Source organism: Lathamus discolor, chromosome 2, assembly GCF_037157495.1.
Source record: "Lathamus discolor isolate bLatDis1 chromosome 2, bLatDis1.hap1, whole genome shotgun sequence".
NCBI lineage: Eukaryota > Metazoa > Chordata > Aves > Psittaciformes > Psittacidae > Lathamus > Lathamus discolor.
In genome coordinates, this window is record NC_088885.1 from 130,215,037 (window position 1) to 130,236,036 (window position 21,000).

The window sequence follows — 21,000 nt, forward strand, 5'->3', positions numbered from 1 at the left end:
TTAGCTAAAGTAACTGTAGGGAAGAGGATTCCCTGCACAAAGTCAGGGCAGAAGATCTGGGACAATAAGCCTTTTGCCACAGCTCTATCAACAGCAATAATTGCAACCATTTAAAATAGAGAAATAAATTATGAAGACCATAAAATAAAAATATATTAACATCACTTACACTAGTACTAATATATTTACATTAATAATTTAGAAATTATATAACATTTCTATTTTTTATATATTTTGCAATATTATCATTATATGCCATCTTTGTATATAAACATTAATATGAAATATTTCTATCAGTATTAAATGGAAAATACTATAAAATATGTCCTGGAAGAAGACAGAATTGCATAGATGTGAAGATCTGTGAGGTTTTCCTCATTAAGGAAAATGTTGATGCCCTTACTTGTACCTGAGATTGTGAAATACCTGAAAACACAGTAGTTGTCACCAACCACAATATGAGGAAACACACAGTATGAAGAAACACAATACGAGGAAAGCCCTGATTTGGTTGCTAACTATTCATCAAGCTCAGAATGTCTATGCAACAACAAATTATGCCAGTGGAACATATGAAATAGTTATGTGCAAAACCAAAGGAAAATATTTTGTCCCCCAAACAAGATATGCTTGAAAGAAATTGCCTATAAACATTTTAAATTTTTTTTCTGTACATTCCTTTAAAGTTTTCTTTTGCTAAGTACATCTCCTATCATCTATACTTCCCTAGTAGTTTTTTGTCATTGCTCATTAATTTTCACTAGTACCCTAATGTATCTTTATGCAGTAGGTGCTTGGTTGTGAAGAGTGGCAGATATAAGACACATCACTGACCTTCCCTCCCTGCAGAATTCATTGAAACTGTATGAAGCTGCACAAATGCAAACAACAGCTTAATGGGGTGGAAATCATATTGCGCTTACCGAGAATCCTAACCAGAGGCAAGCAAGGACTTCAAATCAGGTAACTTACTTTTCATTTTCCTGTTAAAGGAAGAATCAGAAATGTAAATGCAGAATTCGCATGGTATGGCTCTTGAATTTTGCATAGCAGTGGAGTGGGAAAATGTAGATTCTGTTGATCCAACAGCTCAATTCCAGGAAAGGTAAATGTAATAGACCTTGCCCACTAGTTATTAGTGATATTTGGTATTACTTATGCATCAACTAGAGGATAGAACTAGCTTTCATCTCTAACCCAAGAGATCATGAGAATTCACTCATATTAAAAAAAAAAAAAAAAAGCTATTCAGGTTCTGAAAAAATAAGCTGAATTCTGTATATACAATTATCAATGCCTCAACTTTGTACATAAACAGCATGATTTTAGAAGTAGCACAAAATAGGCCTTCAGTAAAAAATGTGCTTCACAAAGTGTAATGATATGATGATAAGAAAGTTCGGCATGCTAACACCTGAAAATAATACCAGTGATTAATTTTTAACATAAGACCCCATGATTTCCGGTATAATCAAGCTTGCATCTCTCATTGCAGTTTATTTCCTAAGCACATAAATTCTTGATAGGAAAAGATAAATGATAGCTTGACCAGATAGTCAGGATTTATGGGGTCTAGCAAATGTACAGACAGAGAACTGCTGATTTTACTCTTGGATATGATCAAAGTTTTTGAAGCACTTGTTTTACTGCTGTGTTCATATATCTTAAAGACTTTAGAGGCCACTGTACAAAGATGGTCCCCTGAGAGTTTTGGAGGATTAGCACCTTCAGGAAGGTCTGATTATGCATGCTGTATGAGAAGACATTGAATAAAATACAACCACCACAGGGACTGCCATCAGTGAGTTACTGAGCTTTGCTCTTTTTCTTTTTTTCTGTATGCTTTCATAAATCTTCCATTCTTTTCAGCAGAGTATCCTAAAGGAATAGTTAAAAGAATGGACAGTTTGGCATTGGCCAGGGCCTGGGAGCTGGCAGAAGAATCTGGGGCTGCTGCAGGGGTGCAGGGCTGAGGCTGCCCAATATTGGGGGGCACCCAGGAGATATTTTTTGACAGAGAAACCTACTGCTCTGTCCCTATCAGCAGCCACAGGATGGCCTGATGTGTGTACCAGGGTTGTATTTTGCTACACTGTCTAGCTTTCAACTTAGAAAAGGTAATCAATTAGGTCCTGGGGCTATCCCAAGTCTTACATCATTACTCTCTACTTCATGTTACTAAAGACAAAGGTTTTGCATACAAAGAGAGTGAGGAAAATGCAGTGGAAAGTGGCAGGACAACTAATGATCTACAGTTATCAAGAGCCCCAGTTTTTTCTAAAGTCTTCCAAAGCTTTTACAGTTCTCTATTTGCTTTTGAAAGCTTGTGGAAGGGAAAAATGTGTTTTATTGATACACTCTGAATCTTCTTAAGATAAAAGGGCACATATCATAGATAAAGAATTCAGAATTTGCCAGTGGTCCAGTTAATGTCTTAACAGTATAATAGCCCCTAATCATGTAGAAAAACCTCTTTAATAATACATTTTAGATTGTTAAACAAAACACCAACCATAACTTGGTGTTACACTCACGCTTCCAGTGTTCCTCTGGGTTGCGACAGTAGAGATGAAATTGGTCTATGTGTGGGAGTGTTTCCATGAAGTAACCAAAATTCCGTAGCATGGCCAGCAGGACTAGGGAAGTGATTGCTCCCCTGTACTCAGCACTGGTAAGGCAGACCTGGAATACTGTGTTCAGTTCTGGGTCACTCCCTTCAAGAGAGCATTGAGGTGCTGGAGTGGGTGGAGAGAAAGGCAACGAAGCTGGTGAAGGGTCTGGAGCACAAGTGTGATGAGGAATGAGTGAGGGAACTGGGGTGGCTTAGTCTAGAGAAAAAAAGGCTCAGAGAGGATCTTAACCGGCCTCTACAGCTACCTGAAAGGAGGTTGTAGAGAGGTGGGTGTTGGTCTCTTCTCCCAAATTACAAGAGAAGAGAACATGGCCTCAAGTTCCACTGGGGGAGGTTTAGATTGAATATTATGAAAAATTTCTTCACTGAAAGGGTTGTCAAACATTGGAACAGGCTGCCCAGGGAAGGGTTTGAGACCCCATCCCTGGAGGTATTTAAAAATACATGTATGTAGCACTTATGAACATGGTTTAGTGGTGGACTTGGCAGTGCTAGGGTAAAGGTTGTACTCCATAGTCTTAAAGGTCTTTTCCAAACTGAACAATTCTGTGATTCGACAGAAAATCCTGATTAATGATAAACTTACTAAAAAACAGACTTTTCCCAAGGAGCTGTCAAGCCCTGAAGAATTGTGCCTGCACTCCCTAGCTGTGCCCTCTACACCTCAGTGAGCCCAAATTGTTCAATTCGTCTTGTAGCTTTTTGAAGGCATGGGAAGTTTTCTCATCTTTCACAGTGGGTCTGTCAAGATAAGTTTGGCTGTCATAAAATTGTCTTTGCTTATCCTAGAATATTTATTTTTTCAGATAAAGTTATGTAAGAAACGGCCTTGCTTCCTATTTTGGGTCATAGCTGCTGGCTTTGTACTGAGCATGGACTCTGATAAGGAGCCTTAGCTGTCCAGCTAAGCCTATCTGGAACAAGACTGCAACGGGGGAAAAAGTAATTTTCTTTCTCATTGTTTCTCCAGTCTGCTAGAAGATAGAGGCACAGCCATAGTTCCCTGCTCATATGCTATAAGACTTCCAGGACTACTGTGATCTGTATTAGCTGTCAGAACAACTTTGGTGTGATTATATTGGTGAGGAAAAACTGAGCTTTAATAAAACCCATTGTTCTAGCATGCCCCTTTGCTAAGGTATAGAGATCGGTAAACTGAAATTTTTCCTAAGGCCAAGGAAAATCCTAGCATCCTAGACCGTAGTGAAACAGGTCAGTTTTACCCTGCTGATGATGTGTAGTTGCAATAGTAATCCTGCTCAGTACTAGAGGAACCGCAGGTTCGGACCCCTGGTGCGTGCTCTTGGCTGAGGAGCCACTGGCCCGAGGCTACCATCTGCGGGCTTACGCCTGAAGCCTCTAAGTCAGAATCGCGCCCAGACGTAGCGATACCGCAGCGCCGAGGGCGCCTCGGTGGGCTCGCGATAGCCGGCCGCCCGCCGCGCCCGCGGGGCGGCGCTCGTCGTCGGGACCGGAGGGGCGTACGAATGCGGCGCCGCCTCCTCCCCGTCGCGTACCGCATGATCGTGGGGCACCCGGAGCTAAATCAGTCGTAAATCGACCTGATTCTGGGTCAGGGTTTCGTACGTAGCAGAGCAGCTCCCTCGCTGCGATCTATTGAGAATCAGCCCTCGACACAAGCTTTTGTTTTCTTAGGGACTGTAGTGTCAGGACAAGGGGTAATGGGTTCAAAGTTAAACAGGGGAAGTTTAGATTGGATGTAAGGAAGAAGTTCTTTACTGTGAGGGTGGTGAGGCACTGGAATGGGTTGCCCAGGGAAGCTGTGAATGCTCCATCCCTGGCAGCCTTCAAGGCCAAGCTGGACAAAGCCTTGGGTGACATGGTTTAGTGTGAAGTGTCCTTGCCCATGGCAACGGGGTTGGAACTAGATGATCTTAAGGTCCTTTCCAACCCTAACTATTCTATGATTCTATGATGCTCTCCTTTATGATGGTTTTTAAGCGTCATTGTAGAATTCATTACACAGGCTACAGAAAAGAGCTTTATGGGATGGCCTTCTAGCAGCAGTGGTCAGCCTTTATGAGCACACAAATCCTGTGCCAAAAGTCTTCTTATAAGCAACATCCAAAATGTAAAATGCTGTTTATAGAATCATAGAATCATAGAATAGTTAGGGTTGGAAAGGACCTCAAGATCATCTAGTTCCAACCCCCCTGCCATGGACAGGGACGCCTCTCACTAAACCATCCAACACAAGGCTTCATCCAACCTGGCCTTGAACGCTGCCAGTGATGGAGCACTCACAACCTCCCTGGGCAAACCATTCCAGTGTCTCACCACCCTAACAGGAAAGAATTTCCTCCTTATATCCAATCTAAATTTCCCCTGTTTAAGTTTTAACCCATTACCCCTTGTCCTGTCACTACAGTCCCTGACAAAGAGTCCCTCCCCAGCATCCCTATAGGCCCCCTTCAGGTACTGGAAGGCTGCTATGAGGTCTCCACACAGCCTTCTCTTCTCCAGGCTGAAAAGCCCCAACTTCCTCAGCCTGTCTGATGATGGAGAACTGCTGTGGGGTAATGCTGTCCAGGGATTGACAGTAAAGCAACCATGCACTGTCCTGCAGTGCAGCATGGCAACAGAAAGGTTAACAAGAGATATTGCCTTGGCCTTCATCACTCTCAGAATAGGATCGTTTGTGTGCTAACCCAGAGAGATGATAAATGTCAAGTGTATATGCTCTAAACTACACAGATTACATAACTAATGAGTTAGCATAACAAGTACTAGTTTTAAAAAGAAATAAAAATGGGGCAGTGCAACTAGCCCAGGCTATTATAATATTAATTTAAAAAATTAAAACAAAATAAACATTCAGGGTTCACTGGATTTTGGTCTTTATTTCAACTTCTGTTACTCTCCTTTAGCCTCTCAACAGGGTGCTAACCCGAGAATTTTCCTTCTGAAATTAATGGCCTATGGCCACTGGCTTCAGAAGATGAAAAATTTGTCTTCCTCTGTGACTGAGCACTTGATTTGACTATCAGTTACACTTGTACAATCTAATGAGCTTGGGAATAATCAAGAAAAATGCATCAACAATGCCTCTACAACCTTCAGCCTTTTTGCTTTTAATATATTGAATATAAGATATTATTATATGTTATAATAATAGCACACTGAATTTCACTTCAATGTACAGAAAATGAGGTCAGTGTAAATACTAATTATCTGTTTTGAGTTAGGCAGTAGTCTGAATTCTCAGTATATCTACAGCAGATAGAGCATTTTTCACAAGATTTTGAAGAAATTCTAAGCTATATGAATGTTTCTATGCACAACATCCCGTGAAGGCAGCTTGAACCAGTTTCTGTAAGATGATCTTCATAACCACTCAGAGAAATCAATTAATGATTCCAGTGTCTTCCTGCATTTTCAGCTCATTTTGTAATAAAGAAAGTCTCAACTTACAAACAGCCCATTTTATTTTGAAAAATAGCTTTGGCTGCAAGGAACCTTGTTGCTGAAATTGGCTCTTTTCACTAGCCAGTATCTCTGCCACTGGTGGGCCTAGCCATTTTGTGCAAAGTCCAGACAGACAGTCAAATATCTAACACAACACTGGAAGATTTTGTTTTTTTCTTTAAAGAGGGAAGAGGAAATGAGAGTGAAAACATGCAGGCAGTGTATTTATGATACTACATTTGAAGAAGATTATTGCAATCACATTGAATTTGTCCTACTTGTCAAGATTAACACACGCTTCTGTGATAATAATTGTAAAATACGCTCTTTATACTGATAAAAAACATATCTTTTCCATTTCATTCTACAACCTTCTGATGAAAATAATAGTCTCAGGTAGCTTCTGGGTTTAATCATAGTTGACTTTCAGATGTCTGCTTCTCTTCTGTTATCTTTTTTTGTTTAGGCAACCAAATTTCAAACCAAAACAGATAGTTTACTTGGACCCTCTATTGGTTCTGAAGGCACAGGGAGTTAAGAAATAGATACATACTGAGTCAGTGCTTGCTCATGCAGAATAGAAAAATCCTAAAAATGCTGTTTCATAATAGGAAGCTAAATTATTTTTTAAGCTACCACCCACAATTAAATTATAAAATTCAATGAAGTTGAAAGAATGGCAAAGCAAAGAAGCTGTGCATGCTTTTCACTGTCTGTATTTTCCATCAGACCATAATAATTATGCAGTCCTATGGACACAGTTAATGTGACCTCTGCTCAGAAGCTATACTCCATGGCTACAGACTGCAATTGCTCTATAATAAAACATTAGGTCCATCACTTGATATTAGAAAGCAATAACTGTATCAGGGCATTTCAGGTTTCTTTCCCTTCGTAAAACTACCGTTCTCTAAAGGATTATCCTGACAGACAGCACGCTCGCCTTTTAAAAGCAGCAGTATAATTAGCTTCCTCCCACCCCACTGCTACTTGTTTCTCTTATCTCTGAGCAGATTTGAGAAATAAGAGTGGTGGAAATGTTTGCTCCAACTTAGCACAATGGCAGCAGAGGCAAAGCTGCTGCCTTGATTTAGTGGGTCAGGAGGGTCCCTGTGGATGCAGGAGCCCCAGGCACGTAGCCCTGTTGCTAGGGAACTGTATCGATCCTTTCCAGCATCTTCACTGACACCCTCTCTGCTACACTGTGATTGAACACCATCTTTTACAGGAGTGGGAGAGTTAGAAGCTTTGCCTTGGCTTTAATATTTATGAAGTAAACATTTTAACCATCGAAGCTTTAAATGTCTAATCCTGTTTTCTTTTTCCAGACCTGTAGCTTACCGTTGGGAATACCTTGATCACTCTAGTAGAGCAAATTACTTCACGCTGGAGGCAGATAGCTTATCTTTTCTGAGCTAAATGCAACTGTAGGAGGTTTAACATGAACACAAAAATAATTCAAGTATACTTTTCCCCATTCACTTTAATTTTCTTATTATTTCAAGATAATTTACTCTTAAAATACCTCATGTTATGGGTTTAACTGAAAATCATCAAAATCAGATAGAAGGTAGATCAGGATATTTTGAATATTTTTACATAGGCTAAAAAAAATAAGGCATGTGTATAAAAATGTAGTGTGTACCTACAGAGAATGCTGTTAGGCAGAAACTGTTAGCATAGCCCAGTGGGGTGCTTTGGAAAATGCTCACTACCCTTACCCAGAGGGACAAGGATTGCAGGTTATATATCTTTAGCTAGCTAATTTGGAGTTTCATCTCTGTCCATAGACAACGGGGGGTTTTAATGACAAGCTTTTTAAGAAGGTTCCACAATGGATCTCCTCAGGTGATGCTGCAGCCCCCAGCTTTGTTGTAGCTTTGCTCCTACATGTCTGGCCCGTATGGAGCTTGGAGACACCATCCGCAAGGATGCCAGTCATCTCTGGGGGAAGGGTGGGCCAAGCAGATACCTCAGCTGTTGCAGGCAGTGTGCAAGCATACCTTATCAAACAATATAATTGAAGGAGATTGAGCACCTGAGTCCTGTCCCAGTAGATTCCCAGGGAGTATGTATTTATAGAAAGGTGATGCCATGAAGCCTCACAGATTAGAAGGGTTATCAGATGATATGAAAACCAAATGAGACAATATTTAACCTTTCATACCACCTACAGTAGCAAGCAGAAGCTGACTGATGGTTTTTCAGTTTAAATATGGAAAATTCTCCATCTGAATTTTAAAAATCAACACTAGAAGTGGATAAAAACTGTATACTTAAAAAACTCGATTTTACCTCTGTATAAAAACTAATAATTTAAATGTGTGTGAGATGATTAAGATCTTGGGATTCTTCTTATAAATACACAACACTGGCTAGAAAATGTCTAGCAGTAGCCTTAGAAATTTAAATAATTGCTTTAATCAGACACCAGATGCCTGATACAGACCTGCATGACAGATCCCACAGTGACCCAAGGGAATTAAATGTAGCATAAGGAGAAGGAGGTACCTCTGTGAGCAACAAATTTATCAGATGAGCTGCAGGGACAGTAGCTCCCTATTAGTATGATCCTGTGTGGCACATGCTCTAGTCACACAGTAGGAAATGCTGCTTTGTGCTGTTGTGCTGTCCTCCTAATTATTGGGAAGGCCACATCTGGCCTTGCACCCAGTCCTGTCTATTAGGAAGCTCACACTGACAACATCCCCCACTGAAGTTCCTGAACAAAAATTCAGAAAGTCAGGCTTGTAAAAGATGCAACAATTCCCTGCAAGGCAACCAGAGGCTCACGCCACTTTAACACATGCAAAAATTCTTTGGTATTGGTATCATGTAGGTGCGCACATCTAGGTCTGGCTTATAAACAAAACTCTGTATCTTTAACCTAAATCATGCTGAGTATCATGTAGTTAACTGAATTTCTCTGATTGAAATACAAAACTAATAAACACAAGAGTCCTTTAAAAGACAATAAAATAAAAATGTTCAGACTTGTGCTTTGTAAAAGACATCAGCACGTTCTAGAGGATCTGCCTTCAGGCTTTCTACAGCTTTTCCTCTTCATTTTAAATAAATTCTCATTCTTCCCCATTTCAAAGCTAATCTCCCACTGACTCTAATATTCATTGTTACTACATTAGAGACCATGAATTAGGACAATGACTGTTAACACAGTACTGAAGTTCTTTTTTCTTGCACCCTTACAAATAACAAAGTTATATCATTGTCTACAGCATACAATATAATGGTCTTCGAAGAAACTCTTCTAACTAAACTGCTGCAGTCTTTCCTAATGCAGCACTGACATAATAAAGGCATAATACCTCAGGCCATCAAGTCTGTTGAAAGTAAATTATTACTGTCAGACACGATAAAACCTAGTCAGATGCATTAACAACCTTACATTCTGTCTTGGTAACACTACTAAAATAGTGATTGCCTCTGTTAAGTCTTGCATAATATTTGCTATATGTTTTTTGTTGAAATGCATTGAACAAACATCCTGCCTGGGTCACTGCTCACAAAACATTAGTGTAGTATTTTGGGTCCTGAGCTAAAGTCTGGTGAACTGGGGAGCCTGCTATTAGCTGCAATGGCTTCAGCTCTTTACGTCCTATCTATCTCATGTAATCAATAACAGAGATGATATAAAAAATTCTGATTCCCCTAAAATCTGCCTATTTGTCCATAAATGTTATACATATATATGCATGTATATACACATGCACATGTATTATACAGACACACATTTTGCTTATTATCCCGTGAATAACATGAATTCTCATGGATCCGCTCTGACAGCTAAAACCTGTTTACCCACCGGTTTGGGGTTGGGTTTTTTTTCTATTTCTTTAGTGACTTATGTAGACAAATGTTACAAAAAAGGCTCTTAGAAGAATCTGAGGAATGTGTACAAGGTTGAAAGACTTCCAGGGGTACATGTGTCTCTGTTACTGCATTTTCTAAAAGTGACTGCAAATTTCCTAGAATTTTTCAATATCTCTCTTCTGAGCAGAATATGCAAGTTATCTGATGGGTATCTAAGTAGTATCATTTACTTGTAGAAACATAAAAAGGCATGCCAAAAAATAACTTCAGAGTTTATTAGACTTTCATCTAAGACTCTGGACTTGCCTCTGCTGTGTCAATCTAGCCCCCACTGCACATAGGATAAATAAGATCACTTTCAGTAGCTGTGAACTCTGTTCCCAGTTACAATCAATTAAGCAAATGGTAATGGTATAGTCTGTGGGCATTTTTACTCACCATCAGATTTGACAAGCCCCACACCTACCTGTGGGGTTGATATCAAAGAAGTCTAGGTCACACTTAGCTCCGGCTGCTACAAAAACTTCAGTCACAGATACCTGCCACCCTGCCAGAGTGACACACCACCAGTGTGCATGTGATAAAATAAACGCAGTGTCCCACCTCCACTACTGGGTCAGAATTTGCAGCTGTCCTGAAAGTAAATAGACTCTTCCTTGATTAAAGCAATTAACCAATCTGTTGTCCACAGCCCTGTCTACTATATTCTTATTCAAAGCTGAATGGTTTCATTGGGGTAGTTAGTGTTAAATGCGCTGCAGTGTGATGATGCTCACTGCTTAGCATTCAGTTCTGAAGCCTCTCAAAGTGGAAGTGTGAAGGTATCTGGCTGCCTGTCAAAAATGCTGGCCTGGATGAATTGCAACTGCCTGGAACCGTATGGTAAATAAGACAAAAAAGCTTCTACTGAGAGTTTACAGGCTCTGGGCAAACATGCTCACTCATAGTCATTACATCTGACAGCTTGTAGCTCTCAAGTGATCCCTGTGATTTTTAACAAAACTTCAACTTATTTCCTCTCAATGCATTTAACTATGTTAAGTCTTTCACAGGAAGATGGAGTTTCTTTTTCATGAAGATCTTTTCCGTATGCATTTACTGGGAGAAAGTAGTGACAGCAATCCAACTTCTCACACATGGTTTCCCTTGACCAGGTAATAGGGAAAAGGGTTCCCTTTTCCCTCCAAATACTGTAGTAAGCTAGCTAGACAGAGGATCAGAAGTAACACAGTCTCTGCAGCTTCCTGGAGCTGGGTAGAAGTTCAGTTAAAGCAGTGCGTGTGTAAAGTGAACAGGACACTCAGGAATTGGCAGTAGGTGTGACATCAGGGTGCTGGCAGTAGACATATCTGGCAGGGAAAATGTGATGTCAGTGATGCTTTAAATCTCTATTCATCTTTCATCCTATTTTACTCATTTGCAGAGACCTCTGCTTTTAAATATTTGGAGTTAAAACCCCTTAAGTGTCATTAATGTAATTACTGATTTTATCATTTGCCCACTGGATAGATTCAACATATTCTTATTAGTTCTTTTGTGTATGGAATTAGTAGGGTTTTGTACATCACAAATACACTTCAGGGGTGAAGAATTTAGTGTGTGATGGAAAAGAGTGAACTATTTAAAGGCATTCCTTTATTCAACTTACGAATAAGCAAGCAGGGAACATAATAGTATTGGGATACTAAAGGCTGAAGATGATAATTTTCTAAGAATGCCCTACATGTCCAAACAATCACTGGTAAAAGCTTTTGCAGGCCATTTAAGAAGACACTGACCCCCATTTTCTGCAGACTGAAAGCATTGCATTCAACTTAGTAAGAGAAAAAGAGGGGAAACTAATTGACATGGAAGGGTCAAAGTGATGTGAATGTGATAGTTTCATTATGGGAAATATCTTCATGGCTGAAAAAGAAATGAGGCAGGTTATTGCAGATATTAATATTAAAAAAGCATGCTGTTAAGATTAACATATGATTTGCCTAATATAGAATTCGTTACCGTGCAACATGTCAACTAAATTGTTTTCTTATTAATGCTTACCCAATACCAAATAACTCCCCAGCACTTGCCTCAGACATCTCTATGAATACTGAGCAAATTTATTATACTTGGTCCTGTTGTAATGAAGCTTCAGTAGATTCATAATGACCAGATACTTAGAATAAGCACTGAGCATTGAGAAGTCTTCTTGTGCGAGCACAGTAAAAGACCAGAGGTACGCTAAAGACCTCCTCAAAACTGGACAGATAGTAAGGCTGAGGGAAAAGGATCTAAGTTGTAAATAGGCACAAAAATGTTAACTTGACTTAATCTCACTGCTCCAGAGGATTTTACTAGGATTGATTATGTATATCAGCTATTCAGCCAGTGTTTAGCTGGGGAAAAGATAGCCTCTTGATTATTTACATGCCGGACTGCATCCTTCACTGAGAGACTAGAAAATTTTAAGAACTTTCTCCCTCACTTCTCTTTTAAATTTCAAAACATTTGACAATAGAAAAAATAAAGTTCAAGAGTTTGATAATTCAGATTCTAAGAAATAAAGGAATCAATGCCTCACCAAGGGAAGAGGTGTGTTATGACAAAATGTGTAATACCTAATTACTGACAGCAGGTTTGAGAAGATATTCTTGACAGAACTTCATGGGGAAGATTGCTAGAGGCTGATTCAACCATTGTGATCAGAGTATCTGCATTGTAATTAACACATGAGAATATACGCATGCCAAACTTTGTAAGAAAACTGTATTAAAGCACCTTTGTCTGAGGACACATTGTAAGTGTTAGAAGCTCTGTCATTAGAAAACTATATATTACCTACCTTCTTTTCAATCACAGAATCACAGAATAGGTGGAAGGGGCCACTGGGGGGTCATCTAGTCCAACCTCCCTGCTCAAGCAAGGAGCACATTACTCACAGCAAGGCAGATGGAAGCATGCATTTTTTTACTGTGGCACTTTCTAACTTTGGTGTTCAGCTGAGTGCACTGCATTCCAAGTATAGTGGGGTTTTTTAATTTAATTTATTCAATATTTTATAACAGCAAATCTCGATGTCACAGTCAGTAGCTGAAACCAGTTTTGTAATGTGACACACGTGTCACAGGTGAGAATCTGTGTACTGAAGAATCACCCTGCACCATTTAAAATGCTGGTCACAGCAAATACGGATGTACAGTTGATGGTAGCCATGGAAACCAGTTGGAGCTTACCTTCATAATATTTTTTTTAATAAAAACTAGATTCCAAAGGGTGTTTTTTCTCTTATTTCGGGAGCACAGTGTGATATAGTATCTAGCAAATTATCCATTAGAGGTTTTTAAGAGCAATTATATCTTAAAATCCCTTGCAGATGTTGCACCGTGCTCATTTCTGAACATTAAAGACCAGGTGTGTTCTTAAAGCATACTAAAGGCTCCAAAACCTCCCTGGGAAATGCAGCAAATGTGAGGAGCAGAATCAGAGCACATCATGGGCTGCATCAGGAGGAGGCAGGTCCACTGCTGCCAGCTTCTCATTTGCAACCACTCCTGGGGAGACCAGACGACTGGGTAGGATGTGCAAAGCCACAGGGAAGACAGGCAGCTGGGGAACGCATGCAGGGCAGGAGAGAAGGGGAGGAGTCCTGGCTATTGTCAAGACAAGATGCACGGAGAGATTTAATGCTTGGAGGCTAAAAACCGGGGTAGACAGTAGCTCTTGATAAATAGGGGCTTTGCTATGAAACTTGCAGTGTGGAACATGAAGTTTTCTGGAAGGAAATAATAATTCAGAATATACCTATCATAGCAAGCAAAAAAAATAACTTAAAAAGCTTTTTGACAAGACGTTAAAACTAGGTATTGAAAAGCTAAAATAAGAGGATGTAGAGGATAGCTGACTGGTTGGCAGTGGTGCCTGGGGAGGTATGTGGTCCAACTTGTCTGCAAAAAAATTACTGTGCATAATGCATTAAAAAATATCATTGACCATTTTGGATCCAAAGGCTCTGTCAGAAAAAATGTGTGGAAAAGCAGCAGTGCCTTTTCTAACCTGTACATAGAGTAGATGGAGGTTGAGGCTGTATTACCACTCTCCTATCTGATGTAATGTGGTTAACCCAGTATCTTCTACCCTACGTTTATAAAATGCAATTACTTATACTTTTACAGTGTGGCAGGTAGTGTAGATAATCCACTCCAAAACAAATACAATATTCTAAGCTCTAACTACTGAACTGTGAACGCATAGATCTGTTACATCTGGAGAAAAAGTCTAAATATTGTGGGCAATCAAAACAATGTAATGCTTTCTTGCTGTATGGACCTTGTGTAGTCCACAATGCTACAATTCGTTGTGGCCCTTGTGAGCCAGATCTGCTTGGCTCATACACAAGCAAAAAAACACTTTGGAGTTACCAAAAGAGTCTTCTTATACAACTCATTTATACTGTGAAGGCATTTAACTATTGCACGGAAAGAAGCCAAAGAAATATGTCATTTTAGTAGATATGTGAATAATTAAAACTGAATTTAAGCACCGAAAAGTGATAAGCAAATCTCAACGACTTGACATGCAATTTTGCCGTTCAACTGTTGAAGACATAGCATTTGTTGAAAAGAGACACAAGAGTTTGACAGGAAGAGCAGGAAGATAATACATAAAAATTAGATGCATTTCTTTCATGCCTTGAAATCTTTGTATTTGCCCATGAATGTTCACTTTGATACAATTTCGTAGTCCCCTTAGTTGGGCTTTACTAGGAGCATATGACCTCACAGCAGGTATTTCTCCTTAATGGACTTCTCTGGGCAAATTAGCAAAAAATAATATCCAGTTGAGGGCCTGAATTCAGCCCCTGTCACATTTTTCATGACTTTTTGTGCCAGAATAAAAAAAGCCCTTATGAATGCTAGATACCTGCCACACTAGTTAGGAAATAACACCACTAGATAAAAATATTGCTTCATTGTAGTGTACAGGGCATCCAAAGTATTAATTTCAATTCACCCTCAAATTTAGCAGAGGGCCAAGCATCATCCCTGTTGATGTCTGTGTGAGTCTGAGTGAATCTGTAGCTGAAACTAGATTAAGGTCCAAATTTTATAGTACAGGGAACAGCATTTAACTGCAAATAGCTGATAGATTACTATGCAGGCTTCCTCATAAACCAAATATAAAGCTGTCTTACTACAAGATTATTTCCTGGCAAATTAAGAACCAGTTTTTTCCTGTCTGGTTGGCAGTTGTACAACACTTACATGACAAGCTAGCTGTCTGATCTCAAATTAAATCAGCAGACTTGCGACATTATATCTTTTCTTTCAAGAATCCTAGTGCATGGAGAAGACAGGAAAAGCAATAGCAACAAATTTTATGAGATTTTACATCTAAACCCTGGAATTATTCCCAGTAAGGTACTAGTTTGCCTCTACTTGGATAAAGTAAAAATATTCAGGATAACTGAAACAGCCCTGCAGAGACAATGGAAAAGCAAAAGCTTGAATAGCATTCATATTCCTCAAAGAAATAACTTACCCTTGAATTGCTATGTAAGTATGACTCATAATAACCAAAAGCACAGATGACTAACTTATGCTCCAAGAACATGTCCTCTGCCTTAAATATCCATCACAAAGTGCAGCATAGCCATTAATATTTAAGACCATCACCGCCAGGAAACATAGAGCCACTTGAATACCCTTGCTTAAAATTTATTGTCACATTTCAGAATGATAAACGAGATATTATCTGAAGTTTTGTTTCATGGTGTTGTTTTGATTGTCTTCTGAAGTGCATGAAATAATACACTCTAAGACAGAAACTTTCTGGTGCCAAGAAAAAAAGGGAACTATGTTCACAAAAGGGAGGGTTTGCCCCCATCACTGTCAATATGCTGGAATCAAATTCAAGAGGCTTTTAAATACTGTACAGAAAGAAACATCTCAATGTGTCACTGTGATCAGCCTTCCCATGTGCCCAATTTCACTACTCCCTGTGAATAAGAATTCTTCCCACTGCTCACTGAAAGGGTCTTAAGGGATGGTCCCAATTTCTGGCCTTGTTATTTTTTTGCTAGTAATTGTGCATTACTTTCATAAAGGCACCACCTTTCCTTCTGCACGTCTCTTATAAATTTATTTAATGCAAGGCTTTTCATGACTTTTTATGGCAAATGTTAAATATTCATTGAGAAATTACAGACAGAGAGCAATTATTCACAAACTGTGTAATTTCTGTTTTATTATGTTATTGATAAACAGTGACTCTCAGAATGAAGTGAAGGTTTATAATGAAGGTACCATTCCTTCTCTCCTTTTCCCTTCTTTCCTTTTCAGTGAGCTAAGACAAAGAACCTACTGAGGAATTCAAAACTTACTAATGACTGAGCAAAATCTAAAGAGCCTATGGCTTGGTGGAAGTAAAATAACAAACACTTAAAAGGCCACAATTTAATAATATTATGCTGAACTTGAAAGGAATTATCTGCATTAATTTCAAATCCCAAAATAACTCATCATGGGTCCTTCCATAATATGAAAGTATGACATTTCTCTCAAAAATGCAATTTGGACTGCATTTAGATCCATATTTCAGAATTTGAATTGGAGTTTACTGTGCACCGACCTTTTTATCACGAAGCAGACTCTGATTTCAGAAGATTGGGAAAGGCTATTTTAGGCTGAAAGGTGAAATGGATGAGTAAGGAAGAAGACGTATCCAAAAGAAAATGTATGCTGCAATGACTGTAAGTCACATTGAAGAGGTTGAGACAACTGCTTTATTTTGATCTGGTTTAGCATAGGTAGAGGTAACCAAATACTAAAGAAAAGGAGAAGTCTGTTTTGTTTTTCTCCTAAGAACCATGTGAATCCTGGGAGCTCCAGTGGTGTTAAAAGCACATTAAAAACAAAATTAAAATACCACCCAAACATATAATAAACACAGACTGAATAACACATTGACGCTAAGCATGGCATTTAAAACTAACTTTTTTACATCTTCTGTCAGATGCAAATAAATAATGTATAAAAATGCCAATTATTCCTTACAACAGAACTAACAGAAAAATGTGTTTATTTCTTTAGCTGGGACCAACCAGCTTTGTTTACCTTGCGTATAGCTTTATTTACCTTGTGCATAACCTTTCTCTTCTCTTGACTTCTAGAATTTGCTGCAGCTTCTCAGGCCATTACATTTTATTCCTTCCGTCCGCCCCTCAGTTCAACTTTCTCTTTTCTACAAGCTGGCGTAGCAGTTTACTGCATATTAGATCAATCTCCTTGGAATTCCAGTAATTTCAGCCAGATTTTTTTTTTTTTTTCATTTTTCCAGCTTCTCCTGCAGTCTGTTCCATGGCATTTCAGCAATTGTTACTGTCAAACTCCCTATTAATATGCTCACAACAGGTGACATAAATGAGCATTAGTATTAATTAACTGATACCACTCAGTTTTCTTGTCAAATGAACTGCTGTGATTCTCCTGGCAAATCTTCTTTTCTTGTTTCTCAAGCAGTAGATGTAATCCCATCGTACCGTGGCTGGTGCATTCTACATGATATCATTAGGACACTGTACATTTAATGATATGTCTCCATCTTTCTTTGGCAGGCAGAGGTATTTGTTTTCATGATTGCTATGGTACAACTTGTTGGCCTGTGAAGTATGTTGCAGATTTTATGTGATTCTGAATACACACAACCAGCAATTTCAAACCTTCTTAAGCAAGAAAAGATCCCTATAACTATGCAGATTTGTCTGCTGTGCTGTACTAGTCACAGCTGCACTGTTTGCAGAATGGCTTCTTTGACTCACTTTTATTGTTACAATCCAACTGGGGATAAATAGGCTTTACTTTCAGTTAGAGGATGCCACCTAAATAGCAGACAAAGACTTTGGATATAATTCTCACATTAACATGTGCTATGTGTACAACTGATGTGCACAAATAAATTTAGGATCAGAATGAGGAACTTTATGTGGTGGATGTCAATGACAGAAACAGTCAAGTTTAGTTTGTAAGGGGAATCTTTCCTAGAATAAATAAAAGAATGATTCAGATCTTCACTGGGCATAATATCTATGAATCTGGACAACTAAATTTGAACCTTTCTAAACATTTTGTTTGTCGCTTACCAAACAGTCAGCAATCCCTGGGAAACGAATACATGAGCAAGTATATGTTCAGAAAGAGGGAAGAGAAAGAGAGAGGGCTATTCACCCAAGAGGGCTATTCTACTGCCCAATCAAGTTAGACATGGAAAGTTGTCCTTTTCTACCCACATGTGCTTCAATCTAGAGAATTCCACTTTAAAAAGTCCAGTTTAGATGTGCACCTAACCTGTCATCCAGTCCAAGGTTGTCAGCATCATGAAAGCTACAGAGCACATTTTGACTTGCTACAAAAATCTGTTCTACTCATTGCAGATATTACTTTTGTGACATCATAGCTCACCTGTGCTGGCTGCAGATGGCATCATCTTCTAGCTAATATGTATCTTATCTGATTCCCCTGATAAAATCACAGCACATAGGGCTCAGAAATTTCAGATGTAGTATAAAGAAAAAAAACCCTATTTTGTACACTTCCGTTTCTTAGACAATTCTCTACTTGCTACTACTTTTGATACATAGGATACAAACTTAAACTTGCCTTTAGTTCACCTATATCCTAGGGCATATAATGATTTGAAATATCAGGATGACTCACTTATTCCAGGGTTTGTATTACATAATAGTTGTATCTATTTTTAATACAGTAGATGAAATAATTTATTCTTCATATAAATGTAAATGAATTATAATTGTAAACAAATTATAATTAAAGCAATAAAAAAATCTGGGTCTTAATTCATGTACATAAGACTGCTCATTGATTTTTTAATCTGCTAGTAATTCTCCAGCCTAGGTTCTCAACTTGAGGCTTGTGCAACCATAGAAATGAATGTATTTATTATACATGTGGTTACTGCAACCCTTGCACACAGTCTTGATAAGTGTCCTCTTGGTGAGCTCTGGCATGTTATCAGATAGCCATTTTATCCTTATCAACAGCAGATGTAAAAGATCTGTCATGCAAAGATTCCTCTCCCTTTTGGACTATCTGCTCCTGCCCTTGGTTGTGGGAAAACTTTCTGTTTAGAGCTGTTAAGACACATGCTGTTCTCTGACATATTCTGGAGATAAAAGAATATATTTGTTCTTGTAACTCTAGGCCATAACCATCTCTGTCACTCAGATGAAGAACAGCCCTGTGGGATGGCTTTCTCAACAAATGAGGCAGTAAGCCATCTATCTCCTCAACAACTTTTGCCTTTTATCCCATAGAGCTATGGATGGCAACAGAAAGGCCCCAGAAGCTTTAGCAAGTGAATTGCACTGATGTGTGGAAGAGCAGGCCCCACCACACTCTGTATTCCCAAACACATGCAGTCGCCCTTGCATTTCCTCAAAAAGCATATCTTGCAGTTAATACTGTATTGAGCAAGTTATCAGTGTCAGGGCTATTATTTCAGTCTCTGTGGACTCAGGCAAGTGACATACCATTTATTATGCTTGATTCTTATTTTCAAATAATTCTTTGAAAAATGGAGAGTGGAAATATGCCTCTTTTAATGAAAACAGGGATTACTTCTTTAATCATTTATGATAGGCTTATATGTTTTAGAGGGAATACACTACTAAAGCCTAATACTGTTATAAATATTCAGTACCTAGAAATGCACGCTCTCTAATTGCCTTTTACTTACCCGTTTGGAAGCATTTGTAATCACATGTGTCTGGAATCTTCCTTTTTGTAAGAGTATAATCTGGACCATTTCCAGGTGCATTAATAACTGAGTCTATGTAAAGTCCTTTGCAGATGTCTTATTCTGGGGCAACAAAGGCAGGAATGACAATAATAAGGTTCAGTTATGGAAAGATTACAGTTTCCTGATTGCAGGCAAAGCGTGAAAAATGCTGGCAGGTAATTGCCGTCACTGAGAGAACACTACAGTCACAGTCCATTAACTCCTGTAAATCTGTCATTACTCACTGCGTAGTGGCTAAGGAAGTTTAAGGAAGGCAGTGAGGAGGACTTAAAAGTAGAAGCACACAGAAGACACCAAAACCTATGTCTCCATACTAGTCTTTGGACCTATGTACTTCCTACAGAAGAAGAAGCTGGAGAACATCTTCAGTGACCAGCATAGGAACATGACTTTGAGCAGGTTCTAGCTAAGGTCTGATTAGGGTGCTGTCATTAATGTAAGTAAGTCATAACTTGAGGTGTACAATACCCCATTGTTTTGGCGATGTCCTGCGTAGCTAATATTCACTCCTTCCATTTGCTCTGGAACCATGTCCAAAACGTCTTGTGACTTCTTCTAGCATCAGCATGTGAAGGTATACAAAATCAGAGCTTCCCTGAGAGAAGAGGCAACTTGAAGCCTGAGGAAGAATCAGGAACACCCTCTCTCCCAGAAGCAGCTCATCACCTTGATAACTGGAGTACTGATCACCAAAAAATTGGTGAGGCTAGAAAATTTCTTACCTCCATTTCCAGAAGAAACAGATAAATTGCTGCACAGTGAAAGCATAGTTATCTGTCTGGTTCTAAACTGTGAAACACAGACATGCTGGGGTCGTCAGTCTTGTGCAGGGAAAATGCAGCACATGAGAGGAGCTTGGTCATTAGGATAATGCAACAGGACAGGTAGGTAGGCTGCCTTGCACTGGTAAGCATGTAACTATCCACGCTAAAGTTATCATGCCCTGAAAAAACACCCAAAAGCAAAAAGAAATCCAAAGTGTTGGTACCTAGTAGAAACCAGACTTTTTGAGAATTGAAACCTTAAAAGAACTGACAGAATAAAGGCAGAGGAAGGAAGGAATCCATTATTAATAGCTGCATTTTACAGTTGCCAATTGAGACACGGTATGGTTAAATGGCAAAAGAGGAATGGGCAGAAATAAAAAGTAACAATGAATTGGCAGGTAAATGAATGCTTACAGTAAGGGTGGATTGTCAGGTATTTGCACAGGACTTTGGAGGAAGTTTTTCACATTAGTAAAATAGAAATCCTTTAAAATACTTCCCATGTTTTAGTACCACAATTTAACACTTTCTTGACCCTCTCCATTCTTT

At 39.0% G+C, this 21,000-nt stretch overlaps 1 long non-coding RNA gene across 1 annotated transcript in view; it reads left to right on the top strand.

Annotated features, from left to right (window-relative positions):
• Positions 1-685: 685 nt before the first annotated feature.
• LOC136008765 (uncharacterized) overlaps positions 686-21,000 on the top strand; it is a 39,929-nt gene continuing 19,614 nt past the window's right edge. Inside the window, exons 1-2 of the long non-coding RNA XR_010610232.1 lie at positions 686-963; positions 1,671-1,801. This is a non-coding gene — a long non-coding RNA (uncharacterized LOC136008765). The remainder of the gene's footprint in view (positions 964-1,670; positions 1,802-21,000) is intronic.